Raw genomic sequence first — 27,516 nt, forward strand, 5'->3', positions numbered from 1 at the left:
AATGATAATAATACAGGCACATATATGAGAGCTGTTGAAAGATTTCTTTATGGAGGGGGAAAATGGAGGTCATTAGGGCCATGAGAGGTAAAGGATAAAGGTGGGGGATGACAAACTCAAAAACATTTTGTTTTACATATCCCTACTCTAAATTGCAAGTTCATGCTACCTTCCATGAATATCACTTTCATAGGACAGCAAAACGGTTTTGTCGAAAACCGACCTCTGTGTTTCAGAGCCAAAATATAACATGAAGACAGAGTTGGGGATAAAGAGAAACAATCGCTTTATTGCTTTGCAAGGAAAAAGAGGGTGCAGCAGGTATGGCCTTCAAAAACCGCAAGCCCACCACCGGGAGGAAGGTGTTGGAGGGTTTCATAGAGAAATACCAGATCTAGACAGTTTCGACAGGAATTGTGTCCATGCCGCCAGCCTCATTCATCATTTCCAGGGTGGTGCCCAGTGTCTGAAACAAAAGGCTGGGGAGGGATGGGGGAGGTGTGCAGAAGAGAGGAAAAAGGGTTAAGTGCTTCGCTGAAGCATTAGTGCAGCCATTTACTTTTCATTCAACTTTGTGCTTTCAGGAGGTCTCAATGGCACATACATGATCACATCTTTCTACAGTAAACACTACAGTAGTTGTGAACAATAAATCAGAAATATAAACTTCAAACTTAAAATTTTGAAAATCTGAAAGGAGTGACAACAAAAAAAGAGATTAACTACAAAGGTCTGTGCTGGTCCACTAGCCCATCTCTTAAATTGTACCCTGGGGGCACCTAAGCGACTCAGTCCGTTAAGCATCAGACTCTTGTTTTTGGTTCAGGTCATGATCTCACGGTTCCTGAGTTTGAGCCCCACGTCAGGCACTGTGCTGACAGTGTGGAGCCTGCCTGGGATATTCTCTCTCTCTCTTGCCCACTTGTGCCTTCTCTCTCTCTCTCTCTCTCTCAAAATAAATACACTTTTAAAAGAAAAAAAAGGAAAGCACCCTAAGCCAGTGGTCTGGGAAACTGGATTCCACCCCATGTCTGCCACTGCCTGACTGCACCTCAGGCAAACTTCTTATGTTCTTTGGGCCTCAATTTCTCCATCAGTAAAATGAAAGAGTTGGAGTAGAGGAATTCCAGAACCAAAATACTCATAGATGTCATGGGAGTTATGCAGAGCTGCTCATGAATATCATGCCTCTGTGTCCAACTTATTTTTCAGACTAGCCCAACCCATAGCAGTTTCTCCCTCTTCCCTGTTCAGGCTACTCATTAACTCTCCCACCGCTCTCTTGGTTCAGGATTATTCAGTCCCTGTAATGTCTTCTCTCTCTGTGACACTGTAAATTCCCTGAAGGTATAAAACAATTTGTTTCTAACTGCATCCCTCATTGAAATTAAGAATGTTAAGCGCATGGTAGATGCTTACACACTTTTTTTGAGGTCTTTATGAATGAATGACTATTTGGCCCTTACTAAATATTGATTTAATTGAGGAGTCACTACTGATCACAAAAATAAGCCAAAAGAGACCACTGATTTCTAGAAAGCAGGTTCTGGTCACCAGACCAAAAACTTACCTAGGTTACATTTGTTAGGCAGAAAAAAAAAAAAAAAAAATCTTATCCCCACTTTAAAATCCCTCTGTTATCCCTGTTATGACAGAATCACAAAAGTGACTGCATATAAATTGCATCTGAAAATCTTACAGATATATAATAAACAAGTCAATGACACAAAAATCATTTGTGCCTTCATAAGTGCCTTCATAAAAATAGGAAGGAATTCTACATCTTCCTAGTCCTTATTAATATACTGTACTTATCTTCTAGTGTTTCTTGGGGTTTTGCTCTATTTTACTAATTAATATAAAAACACTTAACTCTGTTAATTGTACCCCATTTAAGATGATTTAAGCTTTCCACATCTTTTGTCACACTTTTTCTGTTTCTGTTAATTCCGCGCAGCTAGTATAAATTTATTGGCCATTTTTGTTAAAAGTATCTATTGTTTTCACCATTCCCTACCACACATATACCTAACAAAAACTCTTAAGGGGATGGATATCAGAATTAGGGTGCTTATGCATTGTGCCAATATTCCTGGCCCCTGTGGCCAGGCATTCTCAGTGGTTATCATCCCAGAAAAGCGCTCTGTCCTAAGATTGGACTGGAGAAATAATTAGTTAACAACTATAGGCCAAAGCAGAAAATAGAGGCTCTGACAGTGTAAGAGTCTTGCAACATCACAGACGAGAGCTCTCTCCCACTAGCATATGGAAAGTTTTCTTACTTGCTAATTAGACTCTACCATCCCTTTGCTCTTTCCTGCACAAACACCAATTTTATCCTACACATAACCTCAATTAGTTTTTCCTATGCTAACAGCTAAGGAGACACGGTACACATTTGTCTCTCCCAGATTTTGGTTATCAGCATGTATTTGAAAGGAAACATAAGAAAAATCATAGCCAGATCAACAGGATCAATTCCCTAGAGAAATAAGTCACAAGGCTATATAAAGGGCCACAAATTAGGTAAGCAACAAATACGATGGCCTTATTTTGAGTGCTAGATATTCAGCCAGTGGTTAGGACTTAAAGAAATAAACATTTCCTTCACATGTGGTTTTCGGTTCCCTGTTAAAGTTTACTATCAGAGACTTTAATTTTGGCTAAAGTGTATTTTAAAATATTTGTTCATCTCATCTGGTCACAACAGAATCATTAGGAAACCCCAAACCAGTTGAGTCCATTATAAGTTGGTTGGAATCATAAACACACACACACACACACACACACACACACACACACCAGTGATTATCCCTTTTGTCGCTAGCATTTTGTGTTAGAAAGATTGTCCCTTTTCCCATACCCCTGCCTCAAAAGAACAGTTTTAATTCCAAGTGTCCCAGCTAAACAGAAACACTGATAAAGGCAGCCAAACTAAAAAGCAAGCCAACAAGAATAATGCATGGCACACACTTGCTCTTTCCTGTCCTGTGATGATTGAGTTCAGATGGACCACCATATGAAGCACGTGGTGTTTGCCAGTGAGGCTCACAGTATTCAAGCTGGAAGCCTGAACTCCAGGCAAACCAACAGGGAGAAGCGGCTGAGAGGGCCGTCACACCTGGGATGTATCTTCTGGTCTTGACTATGAGACAGAGAAATGTGGACTCGAGTAACTCAGAGTCATTGAAACAGCAGAGCTGTTAGGCCTATTTATCAGATTGACCCAAGTTTGATATGACAGAAACAGCATGTTCTGCTATTCAATGAGCCCATTGGTGTAAATACCAGTCAGGCAGCTCATGAACTCCAGTGGGGTTCTGTTTATTTTGCACGTAACAGAAGGAGATTTTTCTGACGTTTTTCCTCTGAAGTACAGAGGAAAAAAAAACTTAACCACTGAATGGACCTGACACAAAAAGAAAAGAAAGCAGTTGCTTGAAACCAAAATACATCTCTGAAAAACAGGTCATTTTAAATACTTTTTAGTGACCATCAAATGGAATCCTTTTTATGGGATTATATTTGGTTGCTGTCCTAAAAAGTATACAGTTAACTCATTATTCACTTAGAAGATGCAGCTCAAGAACAATATTAAGCAACACAATAATTCTGAGTAACTAAAACTCATACAGACTCAAAGCTGCTTAGGATTCTGTGTCTCCCTCTCTCTCCACCCCTCCCCCACTCACTCACTCTCTCTCCCGTTCTCTCTCTCTCTCTCTCTGTCTCTCTCAAAAATAAACATTTACCAAAATAAATGAATAAATAAAATTAAAACATTGAGTATAAAACAATCATAATTTTTAATTTATGTAAATGCATAGGAAAAAGACTTGGCATATATCCTATAGATCAGGACTGTCCAGTAGAAATATGGTGTAAGCCAGATGTGATTTTTAATTTTATAACATCCACATTAAAACAGCAAAAAGAAACAAATGAAATTAATTTTAATAACATACTTTAACCAAATATATTTAAATATTACCACTTGAATATATAATCAATACAAAAAATGATTAATGAGATATTTTATATATTTTCATACTAAGTACATGAAATTTGGTGTGTATTTTGCATTTATAGCACAACTTATTTCAGGCTACCATACTGGGCAGTATACCTCGAGAATGTCAGAAATGGCCAATTTCTCTTTTTATATTTATGCTTTTCTATACATTCCACTTTTATAATCAGGGGGAAAATCGGTATTTTAAAATATCTAAAGAGAGGCAGCCTGAACAGAGAAAAAATATATACCACATGGGTTTTGGAGTTGGAAACCAGGGGCAGAGGTTTCTGATTCTGTTACTTTGCAGCTGCGTTGCAAGTCTTCATCTGAGTGGGAAAAATAATACCTATTTCATTAAAACACTGAGAGTAATGACATAACTGGTGAAAAGCGCACAGCAGAATGCCTGGAAAATAGTGTCTACTTTAAGAACGTTAACTTTTTCTTAACCGTAATTTCTCTACCTAAAATTTCCCTATATATAGAACACCACTTGAACCAATGGTAAAGTTTAGATATGCTGTGAGCCCTCTGAAGGAGGGAGTTTACCGTTTTGTGGTTGAGAGTCTAGCATAGCACCTGCAACATTGGTTATATAAATTAATAAATGAATGAACAAATTAATGACATTTGGATAGGCTATTCCTTTTAAAAGCATACTCAACTAAATGAGTCCTTCATATGTCCTTCCCCTTTACGTATTAATAATTTAAAATCATCTGAAATGCAAGGTGCCTGGGTGGCTCAGTCGGTTAAGCATCTGACTTCGGCTCAGGTCACGATCTCACAGTTTGTGAGTTCAAGCCCCCACATCGGGCTCTCTGCTGTCAGCGCAGAGCCTGCTTCAGACCCTCCGTCTTCCTATCTCTGCCCGTTCCCCGCCCCCTCTCTCCCTCTCTCTCAAAAATAAAAACATTGAAGGGGCGCCTGGATGGCTCAGTCTGTTAAGTGTCCAACTTCGGCTCAAGTCATGATATCACGGTTTGTGAGTTTGAGCTCCATGTGGGGCTCTGTGCGGACAGCTCAGAGCCTGGAGCCTGCTTCGGATTCTGTGTCTCCCTCTCTCTCTGCCCCTCCCCTGCTCATGTTCTATCTCTCTCCCCGTCTCCTCAGAAATAAACATTAAAAAATTCAATAAAAACATTAAAAATAAATTTAAAAAATAAATAAAATCGTGAAATCAAAAAAAAAAAAAAAAGTCCCATATATTTAAGACCTCCCTAATTTGCCCATTCTTTCCTCTGTTGGCTCTTGTCACCCTCCATCCACCAGCCTCCTCTTGGGATTAGCAGTTTGACACTCTTTCTTAGAGCTTCCACAATACTTCGTTTTCCTCTATTTCAGCATTTATTATGATCTATTTGACTTATTTCTGTGCATGGCTGACTCCCTCAATAGACTGAGTTCCTTGAATGCAAGCACCATGTTCCCTCCACAGTTGCTAGAACAAAGTAAGTGTTCAATACATGTCTACTCTATGTTTGAGGGTATGAATGAGTAGGACTACTAAATTGTAAGCTCCTCAAAGTTATTTCATTCATTCTGTATACCTCATTAGGCCTTTCCATCTCCATATGTGTGGAGATGATAGTCAAAGTATTAACTTGCTTCCTGCCTGTTCCCCACATTACCCTGTCCACAGGCTCACCAAATTCTTCCTCTTGGTCCCCTCCTCTGCCCAACTTCAGAACAGAATTGTCACCTACAGTGGGAAAATAGCAAAGGACTGTGCAAAATGAAAAGTTTAGATATGGAAAGGCAGGTTGAGCTACTCTGTTTTTAAAGAAATCCAACTAGAAAGGAGAAGAGAAAGTGAAGTAAGTCTACATAAACTGGAGCGGAAGGAATAATACCACCTCAATTTTTGGAGATGAAAAGGTCTGGTCAGTGAAGGGCATAGCTGTCTAATTAATGTAGTGCTCTCCTTTAAATAACTGTAGCCCAATAGAACACTTGTAAGTCCTTTGTTTTTGGTTTTTTTATTTAAAAAAATTTTTTTAAGTTTATTTATTTTTGACAGAGAATGAGCATGGGGGGGAGGAGGCGGGTCGGGGCAGAGAGACAGGGAAAGAGAATCCCAAGCAGACTCATCATCAGCACAGAGCCCAACTTGGGCCTCTAACTCATGTACCATGAGATCATGACCTGAGCCAAAATCAAGAGTCGAACACTTAACTGACTGAACCACCCAGGCACCCCAACACATGTAAAGCCTTTGTATAGACAATTACACACTTGCCTTCCATGAGAGATAATATAATGGTGATATTAAAGGAAATTCTACCTCTGGCCAAAGTGGGATTACGTGAGCCAATTTGGAACTATCCCATTTATGCCTATTATACATATTCTGAATGTAAAAATGAACAAGTAAAGAAAGTTATTTTCTTCACCACTCAATTTTAAACTTGTCAACCATATCATGCAGTGCAAAATAAGCTGTACAAATTCTTGGCTAATACATAGGCAAATTCAAGTTCCATAAATATGTTTTATTATGCTTTGCTGATATCTAGATATATATATTCCTCATATTTGAATCCAGCTTCATACCATTATATTTATTTTAGACTTTCAAATTCTGTACTTCCTTAGGTTTTTTTAGGAGGGAGAGAGAAGGGGGCTGATTGGTTGGTTGGTTGGTTGGTATTTTAGAACTCCAAAGAGTTGAGTCAGTCATGTTCTTCAGTCCATAGCATATTATCCTTATCAGCCACGGAAAGCTGTTCTCTTGTTTGTTTTATTTTTCTCCTTCTTATCCATCTTCATTTTCATTTGCTTCCTTTGCACAGACATCAATTCTAGTATGTTTGAAATATGTCCTTAAATATTCATGTATGCTTATAAAATTTTTAGTGTTGTTTATGTATTTCTTCTTTTATTTATATGAATGCTAGGCTATAAATATGATTGTCTTTCAACTTTTTCAACACTGTCTTTTTAATGTCTATCCATTATCCAGCAGGAATCCATTCTAACCGCTATGCAGTATTCCATTGTATATATCTGCCATATTTTATTTATCCAATCCACCAATGATGGATACCTATACTGATAATTTCCAATTGCTATAAACCACATCAAAATAAACATCCTCAAACTGTCCATCCTGCCGGGTTATATACTTAGGAGTGGCAATGCTGATTCAAAGAGCCAAAGCAGATCTAATTTCAGTAAATAAAGGTGACAGATGTATGTGAGATTTCTGTGCCCATTTATACTTTCTATAGCACCATATAAGAATTCCTACTTCCTTGAGGCACCTGGGTGGCTCAGTCGGTCAAATATCCAACTCTTGGTTTCAGCTCGAACCATGATCTCACAGTTTCATGGGTTTAAGACCTGTGTTGGGCTCTGCAGTGGCAGTGTGGAGCCTGCTTGGTATACTCTTTCTCTCCCTCTCTCTCTGCCCCTCCCCAACTCGTGCTGTCTCCATCTCTCATAAAATAAATAAATAAACTTTAAAACAAAAAGAATTCCTACCTCCTTTTTTCATACAATATCATACCACCTGATAGTCTCCATTTTTTTAAACTTTGTCTTTGTTGTGTCTGTGAGAAGACTGTGGCTTCAGCTCCAATGTGTAAAGAGCTGGGAAGGTGTCAGCCTCATCCTTCCAAGAAGAAAGCTGGGGAAAGAAGCCCTAAAAATCAACAACTTTTCTTAGACTTATTAGAGAACTGAGGTCATAGAGCAAACTGCTACCTCAAAAACTGGAGAGACAAGAAAATCCAGAGAGACAGATTTTCCAGGAAAATCAAGAACAGAAGCCTCTGGGACCATAAACTGGAAGGAACACTGAAACGGTTATTTTGAAATATTGCTGGAAGCTGAGGATGGACTAGCATGAGGTTGAGAAACTTCTGGAAGCCAAAGTCTTAGGAAGGCTCCACATTTTCATGGATTTTACCTCCTGGAACAGCATCAGATTCTCACAGTGAAGAGCCAAGACAGTTCCCTCATGGCTCTAATAGAGGCAGGGGAAAATTATCCCCTGTGAAATATGCCCACAGCATTCTCCATAACCAAGGCTTATATGACAAGGGAAAGAATTTAAAAGACTTGATCAGGAAAGAATTTAAAAGGCTTTATCAGGGCCTCATCCTACCTGAGGAAGGGAATTTCCCATAATATATGCCTTTCTAGTTTTCTGTCCCACCTAAGGCTAGAAAGCAGCTATAAAGTATTGGTAAGGGTCACAGTCCAGGGGCACAGACCTGTTAAACATCTGAGACTTAACCGCAATACTATAGAACACTTCTCTTCTTCCACACCTGACCACACCCACAGCACTCCAGTATAGTAACAGTAGGGTACTGCTGAAAGAGCTGCAAGACGCAGACTCTATCTAAGAAGGGCTTTTAGGGAAGCCTAAAGACAACAGAGAATAGAAAAATAAGGATCTTGGAGGAATTTGAAGACTCTGGTACCTAAAGCCACGGCAAACATTAAATACAGCCCAACTCCTTGTCAGATTAATATAAAACCTCACATTAAGGCCTATCTACTTCAGTTCCAAATACCCAATACATCATACCCATTTTTCAATAAAAATTACAAGGCAGCTAAAAAAGAAAGAAAAAATCCAGTCCACAGAGACAAAGCAAGCATTAGAACCAAATTCAGATAAAATACACATTTGTGAATTATCATGCAGGAATTTAAAACAACTGTGTTACGTAGTTATGTTATGTTATGTTATGTTATGTTATGTTATGTGCTCTGATGGAAAAAAATAGACAACATGTAAGATCAGATGGATAGTGTATGCAGAGAGAAACTTTGAGAAAGAACCAAAGGAAATACTAGAAATCAAAAACAACGTTAAATGAAGGATATCCCTGATGGATCATCAGTAGACTGGTCATAGCCAAAGGAAAATTTAGTGACCTTAGAGACAGATGAATAGAAACTTCCCGAACTGAAATATAAAGAGAAAAAAATAATTTAGAAAACAGAACAGACCATCTAAGACCTACTGGACAATTTTAAAAGGTGTAACTCTGCCTTTCTGATGAGTATGAAGTGGTATCTCAGTATTTCTTAGGCCTTTTAAAACCTTGTCCTAACCTTCAACATGCTGGTCCCAAAGTCAACAATTCAATCATTTCAACCTGCCTGCCCCTTTCCAACTTCATTCCTTCTACCTGCTGTATTTATTTTCTCAGGCATATTGTCAGCCCTTATTCATAACCGCCACAAGACTTTGTTATCTTGCTGATGGAGCCCTATCATTATTGGATTCTAGAATTTCCACATTGCTTCAAAAACTATATTCTTTCTGAAGTGTTTTCTCTGCACATATGGAGCCTCCAAGGGACCTTTCTCTAGTCTATTGTCAAATGCTCACTAGACCTCCTTAATCCATCCGATTATAGTTTCTCTACATGTTTTGCTTTAAGCCTGAGATAGTTGGGTCCCTCAGTCTCCTTCCAGATTCATCTATAATCCATCTCCCCCACCCCCACCCCCAATAGGCCAAGGTAACTTGGAGTTTAATATGCTCAACATGGTTTCATGGCTCAAGGTAAACCTTCCATGTACACTCATGTCTGTATCTTCACCATTTACTTGCCATTAGTCTGCATATGTGAATACACAGAGGTCCTCAAACAAATTTCAGGTCTGTTTCAGAAGCATTTAGTGTGCAGTGGTTTGAATATTAAAATTTAGTTCTGGAAGGTATGGTGTATTTCAAAAAGCCTGGACTGGAAAACAGGGAATAGGATTTGTCTCTACACTCCGTCCTCACTTCATGAGCTTCATGAACTTCATTAATTGAGCCTCTATTTTTTCATCTTTAAAATGTGGTAATAATCTACAAAGGTTGTTAGGAAGATTATACAAAGTAAAATAATCTATATAACAGCAATTATCTAAGTGCCTGGCATACAATAAATGCTTTAAGAAATGTCTGTTCACATTTGTTGGGATGAGCACTGGGTCTTATACACAGGGGATGGAATCTACCCCTGAAATCATTATTGCACTATATGCTAACTAACTGGATGTAAATTAAATAAATAAATAAATAAATAAAAATTTAAAAATAAAATAAAATAAAATAAAATATAAAAAAAGAAATGTCTGTTTACATCCTTAAAAATAAGTCACAAAACTAGATAAAATAGAATTTTCAAGTGAAAAAATATTATTTAACTTTTAGTATAAATTGAATGAAAATAAAGCATTTTGGAATTTTATTTCTCACTTCAAAATTTTATAGTATTTAACCTTCCATTTTGATTAAGCCATCAAAGAGACAGACTTTTCCACATCCCTTTAGCTTTTCCCAATATTCTGACTCTCCTAAAAGTTTATAGCATTTTTATGGATTTTAAAGTATTACAACTAAATTTTTCATTGTTTTGGCATTCTGTGTAAACTCAGATTCATAAATTAATTGAAGCATATAATCGAAACATCCTGAAAGTGCTGGACCCACTTTTAAGCTGCTAGAAGACAGCACCTCAGAAAGGAGTTTTGTGGAGGTCAAAAGAAATAATTCTAGAATCCATATACCTACCCAGTAATTCCCTTAGAAAGCCAGAATTGAAAAGTCAAGCCAATACATTCTGTGGAGATAGTGCGAAAATTTTCAACAATCAGGGTTTTTTCCAACCATAAATAGAATCTCTTAACCAAAGTAGTAATGCTACAAAACAACAACAAAAATAAAATGAAAGAAAAAACAGAACAGTCTTCCTCTAATGCTTACAGTTAATCTAGAACAGTTTGCCACAAAGGGTTGCTATAAAATTTCCTGCATCTGGTCGATGTGGTGAGCAGGGAATTAATCCTAGGAAAGAGCCAAGAGAATGCAAAAATGGAATTCTAACTGCAATACTTAGCATTGCTTGATCTTTCACATCACTGGAAAAGACCAAACAGCTCTCTGTCACACCCTTGCAGGGGACCCAGTCTGGAAGCCCAAGCTGATGGCAGAGTCTGCTGATCATAATTGGAATGATTTTCAGCCAGGACTCACATTTCTACAGAATGGACTGCTCTGATCATCACAAATTCACCCCACTATCACTTCCTTCAGATTCCTCTTATATAGCAAAGTTTATCTAGACTGTATGGAGATAATATTTTTTTTCAGGCATTCAAGACAGTTGAAGAGCTTAAGGATTTCTCGGGGAAAAAAATATTTTTAATTTTGTCTATTCAACTTTTAACTAATGGATTAAATACAATACACTGTATTAAATACAATAGGATTTTTTTTCCTCCAATACCCTAGCTTAAACCCAGGCCATAAGCACTACCTTTGGTACAAAATACTGAGTGGCCTGTGTGGGGTGACTTAAGAATTTCTGTGAAAACCAGTACCCTACGTGTAAAGGAAATGTCACCCCCAAAGAGCCACTCTCCCTTACCTCTTTCGCAATGCAAACATTCCTAAGACAGCTAAGATAGAGTCACTACACAGCCCAGTGGATGAATTCATCAGACTCTTTTCCTCCCTGAGTGAAACAGCTAACGTTGACCATTAGAAGTTAAAGGCACCAAAGATAACAGTAAGACACATCAAAGACCCTTCCATCATCTTCCCCAACTGTATTCAGCTGGGCACCTCAGACCCTCCACACTTCCACATTTTTTTCTGTCTCGGGGTTGTCCCCAGTTCAGCCACTACATGGCCATTGCTCGTACTCTTTTCCTGCAAGGTCTGGAACAGAGTACCCTTCTTCATCTCATACTTGAGTGTTAACAGATTGCAGAACTTGATTATTGTGGACTTTACCTTATTATTTAATAATAAAAAAAATCCTTAGAGGTGACATTGATAAGTGGGATAACAGTTAAATTAAAGGCCTTGTCTTACCAATATTCTATGCAAAAGGAGAGTTCAGACAAATGTTTGTAATAGGTTATTCATTTGGAAGTAATGCCAAGGACCAGTAAAAATGGAGCAGGGAGAATGAGGAAATGAGGAAAAGCCAATCATTACCAAAGGAATCATTACCCAAGGTCACTGCTGATAACTGGGACGACAAAGCGTGTTCCCACTTTGCAACCTCTAAAAAGCCTGTAAGATGCCGCCAGAATTGTCCACCCAAGAATGGACGAGAAGTATTTATCTGTTGTCTCCTACAAGTCATGAGTTAAGGTAGCCCTCATGAGAGTGTTAATGCCCCCATACTTCTGAGCAGCATGTGCAACCTCGGAGCAGCCCAGAACAGAAAACGAAAGAACTATAAAGCCCTTAATGCAAGGCACTACCACTGTGATTTAAATTTGAAGCTTGCACAGAACTGTTATCATCTGCTATGCCTGAAAGCAAAGATGAAGTGAAAAAGATGCACAGCAGAGGTGTCTGATACAGCACAAATCTGATAACGATGGAGAAAATTGAATTCTACCAACTCATAATAGAATTTTGTTTACCAAATGAAATACTGGCCTTGATGCTATAATACATTAGCCCATCCTAAGCCTCTAACTAGGGTTTAACCGACAATGAACAAGTAAGCCTCTAACTAGGGTTTAACCGACAATGAACAAGTTGCCTTAAAAATTACATAGTCAGAGGGGTTGACATCAGCAAGATGGTAGAATAGAAAGCCCCAAACCCTTCCTCTCCTACAGAAATAGTGCCTCAAAAACAATACACAGACCAATTTTCTTTATGAGAAATACACAAAGCAGTTAAGAGGCTCCTACACCCTAAGCCAGCATGAAACCAACTGCATTCAAGTATGAAAATTCATGGTACTCTCTGACCATAATCCCTCCCCCTGGCACAGAACCCCATGTCGGGCTCTGTGCTGACAGCTCAGAGCCTGGACCCCACTTCAGATTCTGTGTCTCCCTCTCTCTCTGACCCTCCCCAGCTCACAATCTCTCTCTCTCTCTCTCTCTCTCTCTCTCTCAAAAATAAATAAACATTAACGACACCAACAAAAAAATAGTGTGGTACTAGCATAGAGGCAGACACAGAGACCAATAGAACACTATAAAGAGGCCAGAAATGTCCATGCATATTCAGTCAACTGTTCTTCAGCAAGGATTTCAAGAAGTCACAATGGGGAAAAGATAATGTCTTCAAAAAATGGTTTGGGAAAACTGGATATCCACATGCAAAGGAACATAACTGAACCCTTATCTTACACCATACCCAAAAAATCAACTCAAAAATGGATGAAAACTTAAACGTAAGATGTGAAACAGTAAAACTCCTGAAAGGAAACATAGGGGAAAATCTTCACGTTGGTCTTGACAATGATTTCTTGGATATGACACCAACAGCACAGGCAACAAAAGCCAAGACCGACAAGTGGGACAGCATCAAACTAAAAAGCCTCTACAGAGCAAAGGAACTAATCAATAGAGTGAAAAGGCCGTCTACGGAATGGGAGAAAATATTTGCAAACTATGTATCTGATAAAGGGCTAATTTCTAACATAAGGAACTCCTACAACTCAACAATAAAGAAACAAATAATCCACTTTAAAAATGGGCAAAAGTATATGGATATTACTTAGCTACAAAAAACAACGAGGTACTGCCATTCGTGACATGGATGGACCAAGAGGGTATTATGCTAAGTGAAGTAAGAAAGAGAAAGGCAAATGCTCTATGATCTCACTTCTATGTGGAATGTAAAAAACAAAACAAATGAATATACAAACAAACAAAAGGCAAAAATAGACTCATAAAAGCAGAAAATAAACCGATGAATGCCAGAGGGGTAGGGTGATAGACAAAACGAGTGAAGAGGAGTGGGAGATACAAGCTTCCAGTTATGGAATAATGAATAAGGCAGGGAGATAAATGGTACAGCACAGGGAATATGGTCAATGGTACTGGAACAGTGCTGTACGACGACAGACCGTAGCCACAGCTGTGGTGAGCATAGCATAATGTATAAACTTGTTGAATCACAATGTTGTACACCTTACACTAACGTAACACTGTGTATCAGCTATGCTCCACTAATTAAAAAGGTTTTTAAACTGGCCAAAAGACTTGAAGAAATATTTCTGCAAAGTTGATATACAAGTGGCCAACAGGTGTATGAAAAGATGCACAAAATAACTAATAATCAGAGAAAGGCAAACCAAAGGCACAATGAGATACCAACTCATACCTGTTAGGATGGTCATTGTAAAAAACAGTAATTTTTCAAAAAACAGAAAATAACAAACGCTGACAGGGATGTGGAAGTATTGAAATCCTTGCGCACTGTTATGGTGCAGCCACGATAGAAACAGTGTGGAGTTTCCTTGAAAAATAAAATATATAACTATCTTATGATCCAGCAATCCCTCTTCTGGATATTCATCCAAAAGAACTCAAATCAGGATACATGTAAATCCAAGTTCATTGCAGCACTATTCACATTGTAGCACTATTTACAACCAGCTAAATGGCCATCAGCGTATGAATAGATAAAGAAAATGTGGTACTTACCTAGAAGGGAGTATGTATGTATACAATGGCAATATGGAATTCAGCCATAAAAAGGAGGAAATCCTGTCATATGCTACAATACAGATAAACCTTGAGGACATGATGCTAAGTGAAATAAGCCAGTCACAGAAGGATAAAGCAGTAAAATTCATTGAAGCTAAAAGTAAAATGTTTTTGGGTGGCACGTGGGTGGCTCAGGTGTTAAGCGTCTGACTTAGGTTCAGATCATGATCCCAAGGTTTGTGGGTTCCAGCCCTGCGTTGGGCTCTGTGCTAACAGCTCAGAGCCTAGAGCCTGCTTTGGATTCTATGTCTCCATCTCTCAGCCCCTCCCCCACTCATGCTCTGTCTCTCTCTGTCTCTCTCTCTCTGTTTCTCTCTCAAAAATAAATAAACACTTAAAAGTCAAATGGTGTTTGATTATCAGAGGCTAGAGGGAAGGGGAAATGAGTTGCTGTTCAATGGGCATCAAGTTTCATTCATGCAAAATGAGAAAGTTCTAGAGATCTGCTGTATAACCTCAGTGCTATAATGTACACTTAAATAAATTCTTTTTAATTTTTTTTAATGTTTATTTATTTTAGAGACAGAGAGAGAGCACAAGCAGGGTCAGGGCAGAGAGAGAGGGAGACAGAATCTGAAACAGGTTCCAGGCTCTAAGCTGTCAGCACAGAGCCCGACACGGGGCTCAAACCCGTGAACCATGAGATCATGACCTGAGCCAAAGTCAGATAGATGCTCAACCGAATGAGCCACCCAGGTGGCCTCTATACTTAAAAATTTCTTAACAGGGTAGACCTTATATTATGTATTTTTTTTACCACAATAAAGAAATTATCCAGTCAACTTTCTCAAATCTTATGTTGAATGATGTCTGTTTCCTTGAAATTTTTGGCATTTTCTTAGAACTCCATGTGTCAAACAAAATCAAGACATTACTCAGAACTTTTTATTGATAAGGCTGACTCAACCTTCATTCTTTTTTAAATTTTTTTTATTGTTTATTATTTTTGAGAGAGAGAGACTGAGAGCAAGCAGGGAAGGGACAGAGAGAGAGGGACACACAGAATCAGAAGCAGGCTCCAGGCTCTTTGCTCTCAGCACAGAGCCCGATGCGGGGCTCGACCTCACAGACCGCAAGATCATAACCTGAGCTGTAGTCGGCCACCCAACCGACTGAGCCACCCAGGCGCCCCTCAACCTTCATTCTTTATTGATCAATAAATGTTCTTTACTTTTCTCTGAATGTGGTTGAATACTGACAATCTTCCCCCTACATCTCTTCAACCTTGGTTCCTCCTCAATTTTCTTTTTTTTTATACTATACAAACTGCCATGAGAGTTTCCTTCTATCTGGATCTGGTATGACATATTGCCAGTGAGCTCACTGTTTTAGCATTTGGAGAATCACTCTCATCAATCATTCATTTGAACGCCTTTGTGCAAGCTTGTAGTCTTCTGGTAGATCTTTCAAAGAATTGGTTCTCATGGTGATTTACCACTCATGGTATTATTTCAGATTCTCTTGTCCATGTCTTTATCCACCAGGACATTCTCAATACCTCAGAGGCCTGCTCTTGATTCAGTCCTTCCCCTCACCTCCCTGAGAAGTTAGAATGTCAAGCAATGGACAATCTAATATTCAGTGCCATATATGGACTGCTTTCCCTTTCCGTTATATAACAGTGACACCCAATTTTTAAAAGTCTCTGTTTAGAAGCCTTTAAGCAGCCATTCTCTTTCCCATGTTTAAGTCAAAGATGGTGTTAGTTGATTCAAACTGATTTGGGCACACTTCCTACATGCAATAAAATAAAATAAAAGTAAAATGGTTTTTGATTATCAGAGGCTAGAGGGAGGGGGAAATGAGTTGCTGTTCAATGGGCATCAAGTTTCATTCATGCAAAATTGAGAAAGTTCTAGAGATCTGCTGTATAATATTTTAGTCCACAATTCTATGAATTCTGATGACTTTTCTTCCTTTTTTCAGCATCACTGCTAGCATGTGAGATAAAATCCCCCATGATAATTAACTTATCAGATGGGTTTCTCCAATTCCACTTAAATCTTTCTTTCCCATCAGCACTTGGTATGGTCATGTGGTAAAATTAAACCACAGTAATGTCTGTGTCCCAATACTCAATTTATAAAGAACAGAGATTTCTGCTCTGCCCATACTCACAGAGTTAAGTATACTTCTTTTCATGGAAACCCAGATGAAATTTCATGAGCAACTTACCATCACAATAAGCTAAAAGTGGATAAAATTCCTGCATAAAAATTCAGTGCTCAGAGGAATAATCTTCCTCAAAATGGATCTAGCATTCCCTCCTCTGTACTTTAATCAATATATCTGCATTTTCTGTTTTGCATCCCTAAATTAGAAATTACTTCCACAGAAATTGGGTAATGCTCAAAATCTTCTCCAATATGTTCTTAAGATTTGGTAATAAGAAAAAACACATTTCTTAAATATCCATTCAGTTAACCTCCCCTCTTTTTCTTAATTTCACATTCTTGGTATCTTTGTCATTACTGCATCTGTATCTCAAATTTACTATAATTTTTCACATTCATTTCCTTAATTATATAAGTCACATTTCCATTATTTACCCAGTCATATATTCTGCTGCCCAGCATTTCTTTAATGAAATAAATTTAATTTTTCAGCCTCTAAGAAATATTAATATTCTATTAACTTATAACTTATACATGGATATATTATATAACATCCTCCTGGTATTTATGCCAATATCCCTTTTGAATAGGGTACATGAAAACAAAATTAAAATTCCACATTAGAGTTATAGAAATTTAGTGGAACCTGGGCACCTGGTGGCTCAGTCAGTTAAGCATCCAAATTCAGCTCTGGTCATGATCTCATGGTTCGTGAGTTTGAGCCCTGCATGGGCTCTGTGCTGACAGCTCAGAGCTTGGAGCCAGCTTTGGATTCTGTGTCTCCCTCTCTCTCTTCCCTTCTCTCTCTCCCTCTCCCTCTCTCTCTCTCAAAAATAAAAAAACAAAATATAAAAAAAAGTGTGAACAGCAAAAAAGAAGAAAAGGAAAGGAAATAAATTTATAGGAATTCTGTTATATTTAGTAAGGATCCCTCTTCTAACTTTATGCATTGGATACCATTGCTCTTACACGCTTTCTCAATTTTAGGGACAAATTTAAGACTTGCACTAGTAGATTGTCAACAACATTTCTACTAAAAGGTAATGAAAATTAAAATTTGTATCCTTAAAAACCAGGTAATATTGAATTTTCTAAATATGAAGACATAGAGTACCCAAAGGCAGTTAAGATTACTCCCGCCACGTTTCTGGCTTCATCTGTTCAGTTCCATTAGAATAAAATGAGAGTTATATTACGACCTCTCATTACAAGGAATGCATTAATATAAAAATTACACTAAAATCAACAAAGACAGACTATGAGACAAATGAAGTCCTCACAGCAGAAGGGAACACTGCACATACAAGGGCACCAAACAGTCTAATCTGCTAAGTCCCTCAAGGAACACTGAAGCTATCAAGGGAGTGCTTAGAAAAGGACTACTCTCCACTTATGGTAGAGACTAAATATTTTATCCAGGAAAAACAACAACAACAACAACAAAACCAGAAAATTCAGGTAAAGCTTTTAAGACAAATAGATGGAGCTTCCAGACAGGAATTTAAGTAGTTTCACCGTGGTCATATCAGTGACATCAATAATCAGGGCATAGGGTAAGAGTGAGAGGTGGGAACAGTAATACTATTCCTAACAATTCTAACTAAAACAATTTTCCTAATTATCTAGTCTGAGATTTGCCTTTTTTGAGAAGACAAGAGATAGAAAGCAGCAAGGCACAGCCATATTTGCCCCTAGAACACAACCCAAATTCACAAAGTTTCAGACTAAGTGGGCCTAAGTCACCAGGGCCTTTTGTCCTTGATCTTAGTCTTTTAATTTGTCCTTGGTTTTAAATGTCCCCCAAAATACACGACAGACATAATTCTATGGTCCCTCTAGCCATTCTCCAATAAGTTGGAGCGACTTTAGGATGCCTCAACCTAACTGGACAGCTGAAATATCGTAGGACCACTCCAAATACATAAAATCCTCCCAACAAAGGGTAAACTAATATGACACCAACGTCAGGCCAATGGCTGACTGGAGCTAATGAATGAAGCTAATGAAAGCCACACCAGTCGCAGTTTGCTTATTCGTGCCATAAGCATTACATTGTTGCCCAGTGTATATATAGAATTGTACATCATATAATGTCCCCTAGAGCACCTTGATATTAACTATTCAGCTATTGCCATTCCAATGCCTGGCTTCCCATACTGCCACAGCATTCCATGTCCAGCCTCCAATAACCCTAATCCCATCTTCAATAGCATCCAGAGAATTTTAGTAACCAAAAGCATTAACCAAAAGGCAAATCCATCCATAAAGTAACATTACTTCCAAAAACTCCAAAATAGTATTTGTCAAAGTCCAAAGAGTAACAGCTAAGAAAACGATGTTTGCAGCTATCTCATTTTCTAGTTATGGATAATATTTATGTTACTAATAACCAAAGATTGCCAGTGGCATTTCAAAGATGTTAAGGGTGATAGAGAAAGTATCTAAAATTATTCTGATTCATAACCCTGCCCATGTTCTCCTATTTCTAAATGTGGAAAGTAGAAAGAATAAGGATGGATAAGAGAGGCAAAATGTAGAAGATTCAAACTAGGTCAAAATAAACCTAATAATGTTAAGGTATTGCTACTTTTGTTTAGAACTATCTTTTGCTCTTTTACACCAAATGGATGGAATAGCAAGGACCCCAAATATGTTAAGAAAATGGCTTTTGTGTTCAAATTTCCAATCAACAAATGGAATAAGCCCTTGTAAGTGGAATTCATTTAAAATCCATAGACTATACAGAATTTCTAAGATATGCATTGTCCAATCCAATGGCCACCAACCACAAATGACTACTTTAAATGTGACTACTTCAACGAAGGAAGCAAATTTTTTATGTTACTTAATTTTAATCCATTTAAATTAAATCTAAAAACTGGTAATTTCAATAACTAGAAATTTTTCAAGTATGTTTGAAATAACCTAGGCACATGAATCTATTTTTTCAACTATTTAATTTTATGAAATATAAATTTATATTAAGTACTTCTAATGAAAATCTGGCATTCTGATTGTGATGTGCCATGAATGTAAATATATGCTAAAATTTGAAAACTGTATGAAAAAAGAAAATAAAATATCTCATTAATAGTTTTCATGTTAGTTACATGTCAAAATGATATTGGTTTAAGCTTATCATTAAATTAATTTCATTTGTTTATCTTTATTTTTTGTGATTAATAGAGATTTTTTAATTACATATGTGGCTCATCTTATAGACCTATTGAATGAATAGTGCAGATTCAGAGAATAACATTACTGCAACCAGGGATTTCCCTTGGTATTTCACACAGAATCATGTACATAATTGACCCTAACTAAATACATGTTGTCTAAATAAAAATGGTCTATATATTTGGGCAAATATTTCGTGTTATACTTCCCAAAAATTTAATTTGAAAAGGAGTTCATTTTTCAACAGAAAGATAGTTTTGGAAATAGGTCAAGCAATGAGAGAAATGGGGACATTTTTCCTCCTCTTATTCAGAGAACCCACAATTAGTGGAGAGAGTCAAATCAACTCATCACATTTTTATCGTGTCCCCACAATGCTCCCAAGCATCTGCTAGAGTAAACACCCCTTCTCATTGGGGTTTTTCCAAACCATCTCTTCATGGCTGGATCCAAAACTTAGCAAAATTCCAAAGAACTCCCCAACAGTTCCAAGAAGCTATGGGAAAGATAATAGATAAATGAGGCTAGAAGTACAGTTTTAACATCACACAAAATTAGTTGAGCCTTGGCTTTGTCATACATCAACAATGAAAAAGTTGCTTAACCTCTATAATTCTCGTTTCCTCATTCATAAATTAGAATTAATAATAGTAACTACCTGTTAGGATTTATTTCTTAAAAAAAAAACAGGTTAAGTACTCAATGCTTCAAACATAAAAGGAACTCAGTATATGGTAGTTAGATGATGCTGATGATTAATTATCACTGTTATTACAACTATACTATCCTTTTCCAGCAACTCTAGGCAATTCTAAAGTCTTCTTAAGTAATCTTCATTTTGGTGGTTCCCAGCTTTTCCAGGAATAAAACTCTCTTTTAGCTTTTGTTTTTTACTTTTCCTGCATGAAATTATCCATCAAGCTGATAGCATTACAGGGCCATAAACATAAAAAGAACAAAAAAAAAAAGATTCTACAATCTATTAAGTTCCAGAAATTTCATCTTTTTCCAAGAAATCTAAGAGACCCTCTCCAGGTATTTTTACATTTTCTATACTGACAAAGATTAACTGTAGCCGGATAGGATAACGTGTACACTTGTTTTACTCATGATCAGAGAACTAATGTCCAAGCATTACTATAACCAAGGATGTCACATGTGATTATTTTATATTTTAAAGCAAGCAGGTAGTTCATAAGCCGGGCTGCCCTATTGATTAGCCACTTGTAGACACAGTGCTTAGCACCCACAGTATTTTTAGGGTACCACAAAAATGTTTTAATTTCTTTTAAAATCAGAAGAAAAAAACACTTCTAAGGAAAAGAAAATGTTTTACTATATAATAGTAACATTTTCACCTTTTGACCAACACAATCATAAAATAGAATTTGTAATATTTTATGGAGGAAGGGGCCCACAAAGGCAAAGCCTAGTCATAACCTGCCAGGTAACCAGAAGGAGCAGACAATGAGATGCTGTGTGATACAACACCACCCCGAACATTAGAAATCACAGGTAGACTGGTTGCATAGCCCCTCATTGCCAGTGGAGAAAACATAAAAGGACAATCTGTTTATATAAGGGACAGACAGCTGCATCACTAGTCACAGAATGCATATAGAGCTAATACTCCAAAAAGATGTTTGACAATTCTGTATGTGGCTCTCCACCATCCATAAACCCTCAAATTCACCATGACCATACATATCAGCACAGAGAAAACTGGCCCCTAATATCTGACAATTGTTTTCAGCCTCACTACTTCCCTGTTTTGCCCTTGGCATCTTGTTCTCACCTGATACTTCAGGCCATAGACTGTACAATTTGTTTTCTTTTTTTATATCTGCCTCTATTGTCACTCTGTTGAATGATGCACACTGCTATGTCCTGGGCTGTGACTTTTTGACTGTCTATTTTCACAAAGAATCTCCTCTCCTCGTGCTGCCTCAGACCATCCTGGGGCCATTCTGCCCATCCCACTTGTTGTTCCAATCCTTTGGCAGAACTTTCATGCCCTTGGAAATCTTCAAAACAATCAGAGAAATTTATGCCCTGAGTACACACCCAGGAACCAGGCAAATGTGATTTTGAGTTTCTAGTTCAGCTAAATGACACTCAACTTAAACATGTTTGGTACTCCCATTTATTTGGCGATAACATGAGATAATGAACACTCCTCATTGACTCACTCTGTCCCTTGGAAGTGGGAAGCAGTTGGCATATTTAATAAATGCTACTTTTTTCACTTCTGTTTCATATATAAAGATCCTGAATTAATTTATTCAATAAACACATATAGATACTATAAATATACAGGAGATCAAAATGAAGTTTCTGACCTCAGAGAACTTATACTAATGTATAGAGACAAACAATTAAAAAAAACAGTAAACAACAGGTTAGATAATCAGATGATGATAATTATTATGGAGAAAGATAAAACAGAGTGAGGGAAATAGTGACTGAGGTATGTACAGTTCTACTATGTAAGAGGGTTAAGGAAGGTGACATTTGAACAGTCTTAAAGAAAGTAAGCAAGAAAGCCATATACAAGGAAAAGAACCTTCCAGAAAAGAGGGAAAATAAGTAGAAACACACTGAAGCATATCAGTGGCATATCTGAGGAACAGCAAAAGCTGGAAGAGAAGCCTTATTAGCCCAAAGGCTGGTAGTGAAGCTTACTGTGTTTTCAGTCACCATCGCTCCATCCATGAACAAAGACATGTATTTCCTTTCCCACTTGGAAAGGGAAGTAGGAGAGGGACTGAGCAGGATGCAAGGTGGGAAGCTCCATGGTCAGGTCTGGCAGTGCATTTTCAATTCTAATTCAACAAAACATTTCTTGAATATATGCAAGACCCTGTACCAGCCTCTAAAAGAAGATGAAGATATAGAGAAGGTCACTGGTACCAAACAGCTCATTTTGTCTGAAAAGTTGCATGTATTCAGAACTTTCTAAACACTACTTAACATGGAACTACAAACCCCCTTCATAGAAAAATAAAATAATTTTTGGATTTTCTATCATTTTGGTTCATCTATCCCATACTACTTCTCCCTAATTAGTGCAGATAACTGAAAGTCAACTTTATTTTCAAAGCAGAAAATAGCTAATCGGCCCACCAGCTGAGAAGTGGAGTGTTTCCAGACTATAATTTTAATGGTCATTGTAAGACCAGAAGGGAGTCAAAAATATCATTTAATCCATCTCTTTCCCTGAAAGCACAGGAAACATCTCCACTCTGCCCTGGCAGACAGTGCCCACTGCTTCCAGTCCCTCTCAATCATTGTACTTGGCCAAGTTTTATGCCAAGCTATACGTGCCCATCTCTTAGCAAGGAGGTTACACTGCATGGCAATTTTATATATTTGAAAATTTTCATCTCTACTCACTTAAAAAACATAATATACTCATATTAACATAGTAATAAACATATGAACACAATAAACTTTCAAAAAAATGTTCCAATGACAAAATTTACTATATATTTTTTTGAGTCAGTAAAAATTTTTAGTTCTTGTTGTCTTAGGCTTTGTAGAACTGGCCACAAATTTTTATTTTTGGATGGAAAACTATAAGAAGGCAGTAAGTCCCTTTCCTGTTATTAAGACTAAGCAAAGCAAACATTATTTTAACCTTTGTTATACTTCTGGCTCACATTTTCTCCACCATTTTACTGGACTTTCTCTTGCATTGCCCAATGTTGGGTGTTTGCACTTTTTTTTCTCCTACATCTGTTTTTCCTCAAACTCTCTTAAGTTTCTGCACTTTCTGTATAACTTTCATTTTCCTGCTGTGACTTTTTCTCCTACTCCATTGTCTTTGTTGACATATATCATTAAGCTACATCTTTATACTTTTGGTTTTTACTCACTTTTTCCTTTCCTTTTTGTTTCCACCACTTTTTAAAATCCTACTTTCTCTCTTGCCCTGGTAAATGCAAGTCTCATGCCATTTTGAAATTTAACCATAGTCTTCCCTGTCTCCCATGATGTCAAGTCTTGGGCTCTCAGTTCATTTGCTAAATAATCAAGTTGGTCAGAACAAGCAGAAGAGACAACATTCACGTGTAGGGTCTCCAACCTAGCACATTACCAAGTTAACAAATACTGACGTTATACCACTGCCCGCTTTCATTTCACATTTTATCTACAATACATAAGGAGAAAATAGGGCTGACACCAATATCATTAAGGGACTTACCAAAATGAGAGAATATTTTACTTCCATTTCTAAAATGACTATATGATTTTTAGGTGGCGCTTTTTATAGCTACTGACTTAGAAAGAATACGAACTTTGATTTGGATGGCATTCAGATCTACGATGTACTGGCAACCGTTAGTAGCAGCCCAATGGACCACACTAACCAGTTAGCCCCTAGGAGCACAAGCAGACTACAACCCAGTTCATCTCTTCTACCTTATTAGTGTTTCTTATTTAAATTTTTTTTTTTATTTTTAACATTTATTTATTTTTGAGACAGAGGGAGACAGAGCATGAACAGGGGAGGGTCAGAGAGAGAGGGAGACACAGAATCCGAAACAGGCTCCAGGCTCTGAGCGGTCAGCACAGAGCCCGACGCGGGGCTCGAACTCACGGACCGTGAGATCATGACCTGAGCCGAAGTCGGACGCTTAACCGACTGAGCCACCCAGTGTTTCTTATTTAACATGCCTCTAATTTCATAACTGACCAAACTGTACAAAGATTTGCATCATATATTTCATCATCTCAGCTCTCTAAATGAAATTTATAGTGTCTAATGAACCACCAGCAAAGTTAAATTGATAATAATTATGGTAGTCAGAATAATGCCCCCCTCCCCCAACACACACACACACGGAACTCTACATCCTAACCTCTGGAACCTAGGAGTATGTTGTTTTGCATGACAGAGGGTAACTAAGGTTGGAGATGGAACTGAGGTTGCTAATTATCTGACTTTAAAGTAGAAAGATGATCCTGGATTACCCAGGTTGGCTCAGTATAATCATAGGGGTCCTGGAAGAAGGCAAGAGAAGAGAGGAAGAAGAGTCAGAGTCACAGTGATGTGACAGAAGAAAGGCCAAACTTGCCATTGCTGGCTTTGAAGGGACCACAAGTCAAGAAATGTGGGCAGCATCTAGAAGCTACAAGGGAACAGATGTTCTTGTGGAGCCTCCAGAAGCAACAGCCCTGCCAACACCTTCACTGGAAACCCATTTCAGACTTCTGATCTCAAGAACTACAGGATAATGTTTGTGCATCAAACTAGTGTTGTTTGTGTAACAACACTAAATCTGTGGCAATTTGTTAGAGCAGGAATATCGAATTAGTACAATAATAAAGCCATAGTTTCATTGTAATCATTTTAAATGTGTAAAATAGATTTCTCAATGTATAATTAAAATGTTTTAAGCCTACAATCTAAAGTGGGCTTCCCACCCACCCAAAAGTCTGTTTCTGAATTTTGATGTGATTATTTTCTTGCAGCAAAATTGAATTAAAAATATCACATTTAAACATATTTTAAATACTATCTAGATATGACATTGTCTAAATAGTTTTATCATACAAGGAAATGTTATCGGAAGCATTAAACTTTCTAAATAATTATTGTAAGATTTGTATTTCATTTTTAAATAGCCCTAATCATCTCTTCTCTAATTGTGTCTCATATTCCTTTTCATGGAACTGTTTTAATTCTAACCAAGATATTTGAGTTTCTTAAATATCAGACTCATTTCCACACAATGAAACTTTTAAAATTAAGTCAATAATATTTGGATATATGTGAGTGAAGTTTCAAAATCTTGCTAGTCAAAGTCTCTGACAGAACTATTATATGAGTGTTGAACTTCTGGGGACCTTTATGATTATTTTTCTATCTTCTCTTCAAGTCAGAAATACTTATATTTTCTATGTGTGAGATTTTAGACAAGTTAGGTAATCTTTCCGCCTGAGGGTGTCAGACAAGATTATTTACGGTTCCTTGCTACTATGACTTTAAAACATGCATAGACATTCAATAAGAACAGTGAGTACTAGAAAAACATTACAAACATTTCCTATCCATGGATAAGCTTAAAATGTTAAGCTTATAATCAAGCTTAAAATTACAATATCAAAAATTAATTACTAAATGGATGGTTACCAGAGGGGAGGTGGGTGGGGGGTTGGGTGAAATAGTCGATGGGGATTAAAGAGCACACCTATCATGACAAGCACTGAGTCATGTACAGAATTGTTGAAACACTATATTGTACACCTGAAACTAATATAACACTGTTTGTTAGGGGTGCCTTGGTGGCTCAGTCGGTTGACTTCAGCTCAGGTCATGATCTTGCAGTCCGTGGGGTCAAGCCCCATGTCCGGCTCTGTGCTGACAGCTCAGAACCTGGAGCCTGCTTCACATTCTGTCTCCCTTTCTTTTGCCCCTCCCCCACCCATGCTCTGTCTCTCTCCATCTCTCAAAAAAGAATAAACATTAAAAAAACTTTTTAAATAAATTAAAAGACAATGTTTGTTAACTCCATTGGAATTAAAATAAAAAGATAAAAAACAACTAAAACTAATTACAAATTTTAATCAGGCAGTCACTGGGAAATGCTCAGTTTCACTTACACGTATACCATAGTGGCTCCCCCAAATACCACCCCAACATCTTCCTAGTCTCTCAAATGCTACCCCAAGTGGTTTAGGGGTCTAATGTTACTGATAAATTAAAAAGTGAAAAGCCTTAGAAATATCATTTAAAAAGCTGAGGATCCTAGGGGGAAAGAAAAGAATGAAATCTTTAGAGATTTCTATCAGAGAAAATTCCAAAAGCAACTCATTCACAACTTTTTATCTCCCCATTCCAATCCTTCAGCTTTGTAAAAGTCTCCAGCCAGAGTGCCTGGGTGGCTCAGTCGGTTAAGCGTCCGACTTCGACTCAGGTCATGATCTTGCAGTCCATGAGTTCGAGCTCCGTTTCAGGCTCTGTGCTGACAGCTCAGAGCCTGGAGCCTGTTTCAGATTCTGTGTCTCCCTCTCTTTCTGACCCTCCCCCATTCATGCCCTGTCTCTCTCTGTCTCAAAAATAAATAAATGTTAAAAAAAAAAAAAATTAAAAAAGTCTCCAGCCCTACCAGAATCTCAGCAATGAGCTAAGAGGAAAGGCACTGTCTGTGCGTACAGCTGAAAAAAATCCACGCTCTCCATAACCAGAGACCAAATCTTCATTTTATCAGTTTTCGTAAGTCCTATGCCACCTTTCTGATTTATCTTACCAACTGTTCACCTTAGCTAAAGGCATGCCAGCACTGACCATCACTTTAACCTCTTGAAGAGCTTCTAAACAAAAAAAGTAGACTAGAGTCCCCTTTAAAACATATTGGTCACAGGGGTAGCTGGGTGGCTCAGTCGGTTAAGCGATGGACTTCGCTCTCAAGTCTCTCACCGACAGCTTCAAACTCACGGCTTCTGAGTTCAAGCCCCATGTTGGGCTCTGTGCTGATAACTCAGAGCCTGGAGCCTGAAGCCTGCTTCAGATTCTGTGCCTCCCTCTCTTTCTGCCCGTCCCCTGCTCACACTCTCCCTCTTTCTCTCTCTCTCTCAAAAATAAACATTAAAAAAAATTCTTTTAAGCACATTGGTCATATATTTGAATTTATGATTCTCCTTTTAAATTTGTTCCATGTATTACAAGTTCATGTGGTCTCAGAGTGGTACATGATTTCCTTTCCTGAAAAAAGTAAAATATTG

General features: G+C 37.7%; 1 long non-coding RNA gene across 1 annotated transcript in view; it reads right to left on the minus strand.

The window, feature by feature from the left end:
- Positions 1-331: 331 nt before the first annotated feature.
- The window catches only part of LOC122201881, a 133,129-nt gene continuing 105,944 nt past the window's right edge, over positions 332-27,516 (minus strand). The window contains exon 3 of the long non-coding RNA XR_006194360.1: positions 332-479. This is a non-coding gene — a long non-coding RNA (uncharacterized LOC122201881). The remainder of the gene's footprint in view (positions 480-27,516) is intronic.

This window comes from Panthera leo, chromosome A1 (genome assembly GCF_018350215.1).
Source record: "Panthera leo isolate Ple1 chromosome A1, P.leo_Ple1_pat1.1, whole genome shotgun sequence".
Lineage (NCBI taxonomy): Eukaryota > Metazoa > Chordata > Mammalia > Carnivora > Felidae > Panthera > Panthera leo.